The sequence below is a fragment of the Amblyomma mixtum genome, chromosome 2, assembly GCF_055824585.1.
Source record: "Amblyomma mixtum isolate Tamu chromosome 2, ASM5582458v1, whole genome shotgun sequence".
NCBI lineage: Eukaryota > Metazoa > Arthropoda > Arachnida > Ixodida > Ixodidae > Amblyomma > Amblyomma mixtum.
The window spans coordinates 315,330,113-315,344,871 of NC_143013.1; the positions used below are offsets into that span (position 1 = coordinate 315,330,113).

General features: G+C 48.2%; 1 protein-coding gene across 3 annotated transcripts in view; it reads left to right on the forward strand.

Annotated features, from left to right (window-relative positions):
• Positions 1-14,759, forward strand: part of LOC149365052 (uncharacterized) — a 347,207-nt gene that overhangs the window by 88,190 nt on the left and 244,258 nt on the right. The window contains exon 1 of one of the 3 annotated variants that reach the window (XM_089575128.1): positions 3,635-3,947. The exons of the other annotated variants lie outside the window; for them this stretch is intronic. The gene's annotated coding sequence lies outside the window, so the exon portion shown is untranslated. Of the gene's footprint in view, positions 1-3,634; positions 3,948-14,759 lie in introns of those variants that run through there. 3 annotated transcript variants of the gene reach the window in all.

Sequence of the window (14,759 nt, forward strand, 5' to 3'; positions counted from 1 at the left end):
GCCTGCACTGTGTAGACTCCTTCTTTCCACCAGTTGGTGGTTAAGCGCCCCATAACGTTTCTCTCTCTCGTCCTTTCTCCCTCTCTCACGCACGCAGACAGACACATGAGCTTGCATTTCAGACTGTGGCTCAAAACGATCTGGTCATTGCTAGCTGATCCTTTCGGAGCGAGACTTCCGGCCCTGCCCTATTGTAAGTGGCCTGCAAGAGATGCAATCTTGCACGCACCCTAATGGCTGCCGTTATTTGGAGCAGGAAAATAAAAGTAATAAAGATTGAGTATCGCAGCTTGGAGATGCCGTTTGCACACCGGTTAACGGGCATCCAGTGAGCGTTATTCAGCGTGAAACCGAATGGTCCAAAGCGCATCGAAGCGGCTAAGAGATAACGGCCTTTAGAACGCACAAAAAAGTCGGCACATTGCCGAAAAGGGTGCGCAGCAGGGGCAGCAGCCCTGTTTTGTCAGGCTGTGAAACGAGCTGGCTTTGTTGCGTTTCTATTCTCGCTCTTTTAAGCCCGCTTTGCGTTAGTCGGCTAAACGAGCCTGTACAGGCATCGCGTGGCGCCTAACCTTATCGTGCTACGCCAGCTGACATGGTTCTCACTGCAAGTCGTTTACACCGAATTGATATACGGATTTCTGTTGTCCCGCTCTATGGCCCCAAATATGCCTATGGAGTTCATACTTAGGGGGGCTAAGTGAGGTGTAGTGATACGTGGTTATTGACACGTTCTTTCTTTCATTCTTTCGGCCACCATGACTGACCGCAGCCACGGGGGAAATCTCGTTACATACACAAAACAAGCTGATGAGCACAGGCACACGCAACTGCACGACGATCGCAAGTCAGCTGCAATGATACTTGTATAAATACGAACAACAAGGCAGCGAAGCACACATTATCACTGGAATACACGTGCATTTACTGTTTTTTTTTTGTATTTTGTAGCTCGAGAGTGAACGGTGGGAAGAATCACCGTCGGGTGAAATTTATAAGAATACTGAGCTGGTTATGTTCACTGGCTATCACACCCAGCGCGAAATACAGCCTTCCCTTCGGCACCTAATCCAAATTGTTGTCTAATGTTAGCATCGGAGTGCAGAGACGTTCTAATTAGATTACTCCTTGGCCGTGGCATACTTCTGAGGAGGAGGAGGAGGATAAACTTTATTTTCGTCGACAGATGTATCTGACGGTGTGGGGTTAGAGCCCCATCAAGTGGTCATGAGCCCGTGGCGTTCGGTGACTTCTAGGGCTCTTGTCACAACCCGGATCTGTGTGTCCGAGTCGGAGCTGAGCAATGCGGCCTCCCACTGGTCTGGATTCGAGAGCTGCAAGCCTCTAGGGGGGTAGTCCCGAGGGCAAGCCCACAGTATGTGGGATAGAGTGGCATGTTGGCCACACATTTGACAGGAAGGGGAGTAGACCCCAGGGTATATGCGGGCATATATCGCGGGGTTGGGGAAGGTGTTCGTTTGGAGTTGCCTCCAAGCAACTTCTTGGGGTTTGGTGAGAGAACTATGTGCGGGGGGATATAGAAGTCTACCTAAGCGGTAGTGCATGGTTATGTCATGAAATGTGACCATACGATTTCTCGCCGTCCGCAGGACGGGCGACACCACAACCCGGTCGACGAATCCTCGGGCATAATTGTGGGCCGCCTCGTTGCCTGGATGCGACGAGTGCGCAGGGACCCAGATCAATTGGATCGGGCGGAGTTGAATCATCCAGGAATGCCGCCATCTAACGGCGTTTTCAATACTATAGGCGATTGATTACAAATGTCGAGCTTAGTGAAACGGACACGGACAATTCGCGTGGGCCACGCACGACTTTAGAAAAAAAAAATCTCTGCCTCTCCCGTAACCGAGAGTAGAGTAAGCATGAAATGTTTACGGGCCTAATGTCATCTAGGTGGACACCCGAACCGCACCGTACAGGAAGGGAGGAACGCCACCACCCGTTCAGCGCGATGCCTTGCCATTTGAACGCAAGGTTTTTTGAGGAAAGGAAATGGCGCAGTAATTCTCTGCCATCTCGGTGGACACCCGAACCACACCGTAATGGAAGGGAGGATCGCCACCACCCGTTCGGCGCGATGCCTTGCCCTTTGAACGCAGCGCTTCTCCCCCGGGCCCCTGTCCGCCTGCGCGGCTTTGCTTCGATGCGCGAAGCCCCTAAGAGATCACGTACGACAACCAAGTGTATCGTGGCATTTATGTGCTTTTTGCACGCGTTATTAGAAATCGGAAATTATAATTCCGTGCATTATCAAACGCACAGCGACTGATATCTTGATAAACATTGAGAAGGCACTGGCAGTAGTTGTTTTTTGTGACTCCTTTGGAGACCAACCGGCGCTTGCATGCCGGTCGCGTAGGAGGGCTTACAGAGTCTCGTTAATTCTCGTTAAGTCTCGTACGGTGCCCGGATGTTCTCGTTTCAGAACCCGGATGACTGGAATTCAGTGCCCGGATGAGTGGATTTCAATGCCCGGATGAGTGGATTTCAGTGCCCGGATGAGTGGATTTCAATGCCCGGATGAGTGGATCTCGGTCTCGGCGTGACGTCACCACACTGCCGACAACGGGGGCTAAAAGCATTTCATGCTTAAAAACTGAATATGAATCATCGGCTGTCTGTCTCATCACGGCAGGACACTTCACGCCGAAGGTGCGTGTCCACTTTGCAGCGTGGCATTGGCGACCGGTTCCCGACAGTATGATACGGATGAGTCACCGCTTAATTCGTCGTCATCGTCAGTGTGCACTTTAAAGGACGAAGCAAAACAACACTCATCAGCGCTCGTCTGTCCAGGCCTCTTGCATGTGGAGGACCCGCACTGTGTCCAAATCGACCGGCTTGGCAGGAATGAACGCCTGTAGTTCCTCAAGAAATAGCGATGAATATTTAACTTTAATTGGAGACAGCGATAGCCGTTAAGCTGATTTTGTGGCGGTGTCGGCAAGGCCAGCTAGTGCGCCAGTTTATATTGGTGAACGAGGCCCTCGAAGTTGAAGCGAGAGAGAAGGGATAACGAGGGGGTCCTCTTGAAATGGGGGAACAGAAACGGGAATGACTGCTCCAGATGAGTACAGGAAGGAGTACGAGGCCACGATGGCGATTGTTATCAAATAACCTAGGTTGCGTCCTCGGGAGGACAAAGGCCTTCATCATTGATCTGCAATTATCGCTGTGATGCATTAGTGACGGCAACCCTGTTCCCGCAAATTTCATAATTACACTTCCCCAAATGACTCGCCGCCGTTACCTGGCTACTCTGTTCCCAAACCGTTCTTCCCGTTCCCGTCTTCGTTCACTCGGAATCCATTCTGTTGCCGTGACAAACCATCGAATGCCTACTCCGCGTTGGGTGTCTTTCCAAAGTCCATCTCAAACAAAGAATAGGAAATGATATAATCAGTTACAAATTAAGTGAATTTAACACCTCTATTCTTCCCGCAACCGAAGTCTTTTGCTAGCGCGTCTGAGGGCGGAGACCGGACGAAACACGCGCCCTGGCGTCGAGCTTCCAGCATCGCTCGCCGGGTGGCGCCGCTTCTCGCGAAGACGGGCCGAGCACGTGATTCGGAATGCCGAAATCGATGGGGGTGTCCGAGATTTGCGCAAAGCATCAAGAAACAACTCATTTCCCGGCCCGGGAACTCGCCGAGAAGGCAGCGCAAAGGCCTTCGTCTCTCGCGAGTGTGGCTCGCAAGTTTGTTGGCGACGCTTGTGTTGGCGGCGTGCTGCGTGTCGGTGCGTGCAGTCGGGGAGCGGGAGAGGGACCACTTCGCGTACACAGTCGCCGCCGTCGACTTTATTACAGAGGGTTCCATGTGTTGCCTCCCGCCCTTCTGCCGTCGTGTCCTGGACCCGTGATTAGGAAGAAACTTTGCGCGCCGTGGAAATGCCAATTACCTGATGCATCCTTTTCGCCCACGGTAAGTTCTAGCACTTTGCAAACGGCCGGCTGCAAAACAATCGCGGAGCCTATAAATTTTCGAAGGCGATATACATCAGAAGGAAAATTGCACGAGTTCATTGGGATTAAACATGGCTGTAAGAGTTCAACAAGATCACGCACGACAAAACGGGTGAGACAACCAAGCGTTGATGTTTCACTGATTGATAACTGATAGTCTGGGCCATGTTGTGTATCCTCTCTCTTCGTTTGCCGCCTACAGCACTGTTTCAAACATGTTTAATGCTTGAAGCAAGAGATTAAAAAAAAAAAAAAACTCGATTCTGCAAATACTGCTGCGCAATGTATTCGGTTGAATGGCTGGCGCACCGTGCCAGCCGCAGAGACATGTGCAGCCTTAAACATTTGATTCTGTTGTGGTGCATGCCATAGTTGCTGAAAACGCCACTGCATTGCGTCTCTCGTATTCAGTAAACTTTTTCAGCATAGTGCATCTTCCGTTTCTTGTCACATAAGGGTAGTCCTCAATTTTGATCAGTTCTACTGTTGATCCTTTGTTGTGGTGGTTAAAATCCACCCATCGCCTGCTCATAGAAGTTGCAGAAAGGGAGTTGCAGAAAGTGGAATTTTGTAGCCATAACTACTAGCTTTTCTTGAAATTCGGAGAGTTTCCGTCTGCAATGTTTCGGTGAAAATGAAGGAAGCGGGAATGTGTACTCAATAGCATTAGTGCTGCTTATATACGTCATGTCTTTCGTGTCCCTCCAGACTTACGTTCTCGCCTTTTTGTCCTTCTTGACGGGCAACCGTTTGCAAATAAGTAAGTTCTCATTGTTCACATCCACTCTACACGACCTGCATCTTCCGAAGGACATGCTGCGATTTCATCTCTGGAGTTCCGAGAAGAAAATGGAAAATATGACATCACGCATGAAGAAGCAATTATGGGTGAAGACACGAGAGTTTTGATAGTGCTGATAGTTTTGATGATCTGATAATGCTCATTCATGGAAGATTCGGTTTCTGGGTATCAAAAAATGGGTATCAAAAAATATTATCAGAAGCGCAGTCGAGCAGTCTAATGCCAGTTTTTGATGCCAGTGAACGCATGCAAAGTCATCTCATGCTAGAAACCTATGTGCAGAAAGCAGCCTGTGGAGGACGTTCATCTTTTGCTTCGGCATTGAAACTTACGCTCACGGGCACTTACGTTCACCAAGTTGAACTGTGCTAAAATTTGCTGACGAAATCCTGAAGCACTCGTCACCTTCGGGCACTCCTTAAGAACGCATTTTTTTTTTTAAAGCCATTGCTACACATGCCTGGTGGATGGCACTTTGTATCACCCATCTGGAAGAGTAGATCGCTCACAAAGCTCAAGATTGTGAGCTTCCTAATTGGGAAGAGAGACCACGCAAGTGCTGAATGGTCAGCTATGCCACCAACAACTGTGCAGCACAAATGTGTCTGCGTAGTGTCTGTACAAATTCACGTTTAAATAGGCAATAACTTCTCTAGGCTGGGAAAGCTTTTTGACGATCATAAGAGTGTCAAGATTCTCTACCTTGTTTCACTGAGTTTCTTCTATACCAGCTACCATGTTTCTCTAGCCTGCCACGAAAATATTACCCTAACTATAAAATCAAAGAAGGCAGTAACCATAGATCTGTGCGCATATCGTTAATGTAAGTGAAGCGTTGTTCTGACCGATGACGCAGCATTATTATCAAATGCATTATTATCAGTGCCATGCAGCTTGTTTCGTGGAGTTAAATACATTGCACATAAGTTTCAAAATTCTTCTCATCTCCTTCTGACTGGTTCCTAATTTTCAATAGCAAAGGAACGGCAGGATGTTGTTTACAGCTACCGGGCGTTGTCGGCCGTTGTAGGGCACAAATAGGCGGAATGCCTTTCCACAAAAGGATGAAATGATCCTCTGCAAAAATTAAAAAAAGTCATACCTGACGGCAGCTGAAATCCCTCCAAGCTGAGATCCTGGCTCTATGTGGTTGCACTTTCGACCGTGTTTTGCCGCTTAATCTCAACAGGTTCAGTCACAAGTCATTTTCTGCGCTTATCACTGCATCGTTCGTCTAAAACTTGTGCCTTCTGTACTGAAATCCCCGAACATTGCGTGCTTGCTTAAAAGGCGCAGATGCGCAGGTTTCAGGATAGGGGAAATGCAAATCGCACCAGGTAGCTAGTAGCCTCGGGCTCAGTGCTCTAACGTCTCCTGCCTAAAGCGACCCACTCAGTTGTGTTCTCTGAGCACACGGAGAAACCTCTTCCTCACAACCGTTCTAACTCGGTGACATGTGCTTGTTGTGGATCTGCACAAGCGCTTTTTCTGTGACGTTTTGAGCGCTACGGAGATTGTGTTTTAGGCCGCCGCGGTGGCTAAGTAATTATGGTGCACGGCTGGTGATCCCAAATGCGCGGGTTCGATCGCGGCCGCTATGATCGCATTTCGATGGAGGCGAAATGCTAGAGTCCCGTGTACTGTGGGATGTCAGTGAACGTTAAAGAGCCCCAGGTGACCGAAATAATCCTAAGGCCTTTTTTACGGTGTCCCCCATAGCCTGAGTCGCTTTGGGACGTAATCCCATGCCAAGTGAAAACTTGTTTCACTAAATAACAAAACTCTAAGGCGATCCTCGGTGGATCTCTTGAATGCTTTGCCAGTTTCTGTGGCTGCTGATTTTGTTATAGCTGATGGCCATGTATGCAGAATTAGGCCTTTTTTACTTAACATTCATAGATATCTGGGAGTCCTCATGCCACTCCTAGCGAAGTGGTGCAGCGGTTGAGGGATGCGCCGCTGCCCCAACAGGTGGCTGTTTCTAACACAGCCACTGGTGGGGCTTGTGAGACTTAGGTTGCTCTTCCCAAACGACCCCTGACGTATAGTCGCTAGTTTTACTTCCGCCTGCCACTGTAAACAGTCTGCTCACAATCCGATGGGCAGGTAGTGATGACGTCACAATGGTCGGACCGCGCCACGCGTAGCGCCCGACGGCCGTCGCCATTCCCGTTGTACAGACGCTTCTAATGCTAACTGATTAAAAGAAACAAAACACGAACTGGTAGTGCAAATAACCTGTTTTTACAAGCCAGAGTGCGAGAACTTGACACCGTATAAAACGCTTAAACGCGACCCTATACGTGCAGCAGCTACGCGCGAGTAGATGCACGTATCATTGTACTGATGTTTTGTGAGATTGGATCGTCAAGCACAGTACTGCTTGACGTTGGTGCTACATCTAAACAACACAGGTCAATTTTTCTTTGTTTCTTTTTTGCTGAATAGGTAATTGCACTGAAATACACACGATATAATCAGAGCGCAAGGTCCATAACACTGGCAGCACGGCCGGTGGCGATGGTCTGCACGGCCGGGTCCTCCGAATGCAGCAGGGTCTCCCAGTCCTCCCAGGTCTTGAGGTTCTCTAGGTCCCGCGGGGGAGGGTCCGCCGGGCAGAGGGAAAGGATGTGGAGGGAAGAAGCGAAGGGTTCTTGGCATAGGGCGCAAGCAGGAGTGGGGAAGGAGGGATGATAGTGGGTTAGGGTAAGGGGCGAGGGGAGAGTAAGTGTTTGTAATCTGCGCCAGAGTGTTGCGTGTCTGTTATCTAGGGAGGGGTGGGGCGGGGGGAGAGCTGGCGAGAGGCTCTGTATGCCTGGGTCAGCTCACTGAATGAGTGCATGCGATCCTTCGTGAATCCCCGATCTGAGGCCACCTGAGCCCGGTTTAAAGAACCTCGGGCTAAAAGGTTGGCGGCCTCGTTTCCGGGATTCCCGGAGTGCGCAGGCACCCATATCAGCTCCACTTGGCGGGGCGGGGGTATAGGTTCAGCTAAAGGCGGCAGGAGCGAGGAATGACCATACAAAACGTGAGTTACTAGCGTACAACTTTGAGATATCACAAACAAACTTTTTTCACACGGATCAGGCAAAAATAGTTCAGTAATGCCACGCAGCTAACTCACCAAAAGTACAGTGAGCTATTAAATGTTCAATTCCCTCATTTTTGCTATCCCATAGGTGAGACGAATACGTGCACAACCTCGTGAAAATGGGTGAATGAGCCGTATCAAATGCCTAGCTTGCCTGCAGTAAAAACTAATTTTGCGTTCTGCATCCTTTGCAAGTGAGAAACAACGTTGGGCGAGGGGAATTGTCTGAGGGGAATTGCTGTCATTGACATGCCATTCGGCGAGCCTCGCGTTTGACGTCAGAGAAGGTAACAAGTACAGATGTTACGAGAGAAGAGAGCTATCCTTAACGATATAGCCTAAGAGGGCCTTACGAAAGGGCGTTTCACCTAAGCTCGGCGACACCAGCGCCTCAGGGTGTCATGAGGCCGACGTGAAAGATACGATAAGAAGCAACTGAGGGCATTTCATTCAATCAGTGCGTTATTAATATAAATTTCCCGCCGTAGGCGACCTTGCTCCTATAGGTCTGGCTCAATTGTCCGTCAGTTACGGACTGAGTGCGAGTTCATCCCCGGAGAGTTTGTTGAACGCCTGCAGCCCGACGGGCCTTCGGAGCGAGCGGGGGATCGGCGATCCGGCTGCCACCGGTCAATTTGTACGCGTCACGGCGAGAGCTAAGCCAAGGGTTGCGACCGGGCCGCCCCGAAGCAGTGCACCCCGATTACCTCTGAGCTCTGCTCCGCGTTCATTGCGCAGTCATGCTATTAGGCCCTGAAACTTGTTGCGATCATGGATCAAATCATTTGAACCGGTTGTTTTTTTTTTTTTTTTGCGGTATGAAAAATGTTGGCGTGACTGTCGCGCTTCATCAATGGTGCACTCTGCTAAAAATGGCCCATTTATGAAGGTGTGAGTTGTTTTGGGCCCTGTGTCATAATGTGCAGGCAAAGGGTACTCGGTACAATTTAAAATTGCATCTAACTGAACCAGAATTTTTTTTTTTGTGTGCGCGCCTTGTAGTTTTTAAGCTTTCTATGTCTCGGAATTTGTGTGGGGGAGTGGCGCGCCGAGATCAGGGCAGCGTAAGCGTATATTGATTTAAGCATCCTGCTTGAGCTGTCGTGTGTTAATTTTGCAAGCTTCGCCCTGACCAGGAGCGCTCTAACCGTCATGCTCAGTAAGAAGCAGCCAGTCGCCTTATACGTGCTAGCAAACTTCAACAGCATTTCCGGCACAGTTCCTCCCGAAAACACATTCCGGTTATGCACTTAGCAATCAAACGTGGGCTGATCTAAACTGCAAATAATATAGGGTGCCTGGTATGTACGCTATTCATCAACAGACTGGACGAAAGGCTTCAAGAGTGCGTGTCGTCGGGTCAGTTTTGTATTAGAACCGGCATAATATCATGCCTTTAAGCGATTTTTCGCCTCACTTAAAGTAACATTCCCTGTATATTAATGAAATTACAGTATGTTGGACGTTAGGTGCTTCGCTAGATGCTCCAAAGCCTATATCAGCTCCAAACACACTTCATGTCTCAGCTTGTTCAGGTCCACCGCAATAAGCATATGATTTGGCGGTACACCGCAACGACACATAGCAACGCTTGTATTTTCGTTCGTGCCATTCTCGAGTACCACCAGCGACTTCTTGATTGTGCAGTTAAAATAAAAGGCCGTATACGGCATCACTTCAGCAGACCAGTGGCGTTCTCATCTCAGTCGCCGTGCCCGCTGAAAGAGTCGGAAAACCTTTCGGAATGCAGCCTGTACAGTGGTGAGCAGCCTTGTCTAGAGCGCTTGAGCAGTGCGCACTTGGTAACAAAAACCGAAATTAGAGAGCAGCCCCTCATTACAGGGCAAAGTTTTCGTGCCTGCTTTGTTTGCGAGGCTATCTGGCGGTATACTTCCGTGCAAGCGTTGCAGCTGGACCCTAGAGGCTGCCACAAAATCTGGATTTGTTTGCAAGGAAGTGCACCGCCCGAGCGCTCTAGACAAGGCTGCCCACCACTGTACAATGTACATTCGTACAGTAGCCACTGTTGCATCACAGAAGTTATGTAATGAAGTAAAGCATGCATACAAGGAGAAAGATGTTCGCGCGGATAGTGCAGACCGGAGTCAGCATAAAGGAAAGCACTCTGGTCGGAGAACAGAGCGGTGAAGAAAACATAAACGCGATATAAATATGGCGGAGAAAGGTGCGTTTTTGCGCAAAAAAAGAAAATAAACACACGTTCTTGTTGTTCGTTTATTTATTTGGGCGTGCACAAACGCTTACAGCAAGCCGAGAGTGCCCCTGGAGAGAATAAAAGGAGTATGACACAACACAGCCAATTCATCTAAAAGCCGTGACTAGTTATGAAAGAAATTTTTGCCATTGAGCAAGCCAGCTGAAAATGACGCCCTATACATTTTTCCAGAGCAAGGAAAAATTTCCTGCAGTTCCCTCACGTTCAGGATAGTAACGCGAAAAACGTTTCTTCCTAGGCTCGTTGTGGATGTCGACAGAGCAGATGGAATGCCTTGCTTTCGATTAATCCCTCTCGCTTTCGAGTTGCAACATCGACCACTGCAATTGCACGACGCATCTGCGAAACTGCTCCTGCAGTGTTACTCCATTCGACACTGTTATCTTGATAAGAAAGCGTGCATTCTTGCTTTTTTTTATTAGTAGAATGGAAGGGCATGCAAGCCGAAATAGCTTTGGAAAAGGCATTTCGTTAAAACGAGAAGAGGGAGCAAATTGAAGGCTTGCTTCGTTACTGGGAAGGCACTGGTAAATGTTGCAGCTTGGTCCGCAACTCCACACGCCAGCACTTTATTCTTATCGGTCAGAATTTGAGAACGGGGTCCTGTACGATGACATCATAAAGTTTCCTCATTCAGCTTAAATACTGCTACATTGTCGTGGCCCTGGAGAACCTCCCTGATGGAGCTGTTGTAAAAAGGAGAGTATTGCATAGGGCAGAGCATGCAGCTGTTTGTATGCGGTCCTTTTTTCGTTCTGCTGAAACATTGCATTCCCAATATTGGGAAAACCGCAGACAGGTTCTGTTTTCCAAGAAATTGAATTAAAGTAAAACAGCGATGGTGGTTTGCTGTTTCGTGAAAAAACACATAATGGATGGATGGAAAACTTTATTATGCAAGCGAGTTTGGACCTTGCAAGGTCTCAGGGCCCCCGCACAGCCCTCACATTACGCGCCTTTGTCCAGGCCACGTAGGGCCATGGCACGGGCGCCCCGGTTCACACAGCGAAGTTGCGCGTCCGGGTCCTGCGACGCAAGGAGGGCCTCCCATTCCTCCCATGTACCGATGGCGGGCTGTCCCTGCGGGGGAGGATAGGCAGGGCAGCCGAAGAGGATGCGGTCCAGGTTGCGTACGATTCTCCGCAGGGAGTGCGCTCGGGGAAACTGGGTGGAAGTAGGATAGAAGCTGAGGGGTAGGAAGAGTTCGGGTCTGGAGTCGCCTCCAGAGGATTTGTTGGGAATGGGACCGCCCTTGTAAAATTTACGTTTACCGCAAATGAATTATTCAGGACATAGAGTGGGTAATAATCTAACTACCAAAAAACACCAGACGAGTCATTTCTTTTTGTTCGCTACTAAAATTCAACGCCTGGCTTTACAGAGCCTTTTTTTTAGTAAAGCGACTGAGTTGTATGTTTCATAAGCGTTCCACTATCCCGTTTAGACGCCATCTTATGTACAGTGCATATGCAGAACCCTTCTAAAAGGAACGTTTGCTAATCTTATTAATATTAATCACATTACAATGGTTAATATTATGCAAGACTTAATATTGTTTATAATAATACCAGTATTCAGCTTTGGCGAAAGAAGTTATCTTCTCAGGACGCTTTTGTCGTAGTATACCAATATTTATTTATTTATTTATTTATTTATTTATTTATTTATTTATTTATTTATTTATTTATTTATTTATTTCAGAGATTAGAATTGCGCTTTGGCAGAAGGCGGCAAAAAGCGCGAAGTACAGTAGCACAAACAGGCTCATTTCAAATTTTCTTCAAACTCTTAACGCGACTGGTGTCAAGAAAGGAGTTGAAAAATTGTATCGCATGGAACAAAAAAGTTCATTGAAGTTCGCCATGACAGGTTTAGAAAAAGACACTCAAATGCTGCTGAAAAAGATGAACAGGCTCGAGGGCGTTCATGCGCATTTCTATTAGATTTTCCCCCACTTCCCTCCCTCGGCGTAAAGATGAAGTTTATGTTCAGAAACTGACACCCCAGTTTATTCTTGGAAATACCTAAATTCTTCATTAAATGTTAGCATGAGGTGCAATAAATTAAAGCTAAATTAAAATTTAAAAATGTCGGATAACATGATTTCCTTTAATTAGGTTCAGCGAACTATGCGTTTGCATTAACTGTAACGGCTTTCGAAACCTTTAAGCCTGCTCAATGTCACAGTGTTACTGCTGCCAACCGATACGCGCGCTATGGATGATGCAAGGCGCCGCAAAGTTTCTCCACCCAGTTGTTGAACAATTGGTCGCTCGAGTAAAACGGTGCTAATTGCGCGCCCACGTTCACAATGCAAGGTAATTGGAAAGCAACTTTTGCAACCTTCAAATTCCGGATCAAAGGCTGCGAAGCTTCACTGCCGCGCGATTGGAAGCGTCAGAAACATAAACTGACTATTTATTGGCAGCAGTAATCAGGTTGTTCGGAGATTGCGGGCTGTTTACGTCTCAACACGACTGTCTCCACGCTCGGTCCAGTGAATGGGCTTTTCCTGCGCACAATGCTTCTGCACACACAAAAAAAAATAATAAGTTTGAGTTGAAAACGCTGGTATTCGCGAAAAAACAAAAAGGACTAAGCAAATTTCTCTGTGCATATGTCGGTCCTCGCCGAAAGTGGGTTGCAGAAATTACGGCGGCCATCGCCCGTGAACGACTAGGAGGACGGTATTACACATCTTTCTTCGCGCGTCATCAAAAAGCTTAAGCCCAGATTTCGTTACTGTGTCGCGCCGAGGGGTCTGGAAAATGTGCATAATCTCTTTAGGGCGGCTTTGGAAAAGGCGAAAGCAATGACACGTGTCGTCGTCGTCGTCGGGCGACGCGTGTAGCGGAAATTGACGGCAAAAATAGCTCCAGAAGGTTGGAAGCTTTCGTGCTGAGTTTCGCACAACCTCATCTGACATCGGTGCTAAAAAGGATTAGTGAAGTCGACCGACGCGAAGCCTTTCTCTGCGCTTTCTTCCAGCTAGCGGGACGGGCCTGATTCGTAGCGCATTTTCTTGCTTGTCTTCTTTTTTCCATTTCTCTTTTTTGAAGTGCTTTAAATTCTCTAGGCCCGCAATTCCAGTCCTGTCTATGGCACGCTATGAGAGAGATGCGGGCGCCTTTCTCAAATTCGGTTGATCCCTTCACTGTCTCCTGTCTTCGGGTAACGCTTCGTGTCAGACCTAGTACTGGTAGCTGTAGTCTTCGCACATTGGATTTAATAGCCACTAGCGATCTTTAGCCGGACGGATCTTTTCGAGAGATAAAGCGGGAGGCCAAGTGCGGGAAGCCTTTATTATCCCTTCAGAGAAGAGGCCTACTTTGGTGTTTTGCATTCGCGTGCACAGGGGGGAATCGAGCGGGCGGCGCGTTCGTGCCGCGTAATTTGCCTCGACTCGCGGAAACAAGCAAGGCGCTCTCTTCGTCCGGGACGAGGATAGAGCTCGACATTGAATGCTGTACGTCACGCAACCGGTTAAATTGCGCACAATGAAAGCTGACGTTAAGTGCAGCCTAAAACTACCAGGCTGCAAGTGACGAGCTAAGTTTAGAACTAGGCGCGTTCTCCTGAGCCATTTACTTGGGGCTTTACTGTTTAGCTTTTTCTTGTTGTGTGTGAATAGCCCCTCCGGCTCTGTTCGCCGCATCTCAAACTCGTCCGTTGTTGAAGCGCTGTACACGCCGATGGGGGGGGGGGGGGGGGGGGGGGGGGGGGCATGGCAGTGCAAGGCAGTGACATCACGTAAGTTGATGGTTCCTTTCACCAAACTACAAAGCGGGCCTTTTCTTGTTCACACCATCGTACAGCGCTTGCTGTGAGACAGCTCATACGTTTAGAGCGCTTTCACTGTATATGTAGGCTTAGCGTTCCCTTCCAGCGCTTGCTCCGACGTCCACCGGTCGCAAGAGATAGGTCGTCCCACTTAGAATTTTGTTAAAACTTTGTGATAGGCGCGTTTTCGTGTATTCTCGTCAAAGGGACGCCTTTAATTGGGTATGTTGGGAGCGTGGCCACTAAAGCTTTCGCCCGTGCCACTGGAATATAAGGCTTGAGCGACCTGTGTACTATGCCAGGCACCGTGTTTTCGAGGCTGCGTTGTACGAGTTAGGAAGCCTAAAGGTTCCACTTTCTACGGTCACATACTTTGTGAGTCATGTATGAACGCGCTTGTTCTTCAAGACATCAAGATCACTCGTGTAGCGTGACTTCCCTGGAATCTCTTTTGCTTATTTAACTGTGTGCGCGAGAGAACTAGAGATCATTTGTAATCCCTTGCTAAAGACGTTAGTGCGTTGGTTAAAAAACGAAAGCGCCGTGTGGTACCGAACACTAGTCTAATCATACGAAACAAACAGTTCTAGAGAAATGGCCCGGGAAAAGTTAAAACGTACAGGCACTTTACATCGGACATTTCCCACTGAAGATCACTCAATAAGATATAAAAAAAGATGTTCCTTCAATATAATTTTAGTGCGTATTTTTTTTTAATTTTCCCCCCAATTTCTTGCCGCAAACGATGTTCTAAATCAAGCTGTTATCTTTTGAATGTAGGCATTTGAACCGAAGAGCCGGACACGAACTAATTTCATTCCTAGATCGGTTCGCTCGTACCCCTATCACTTTCATTATTCCA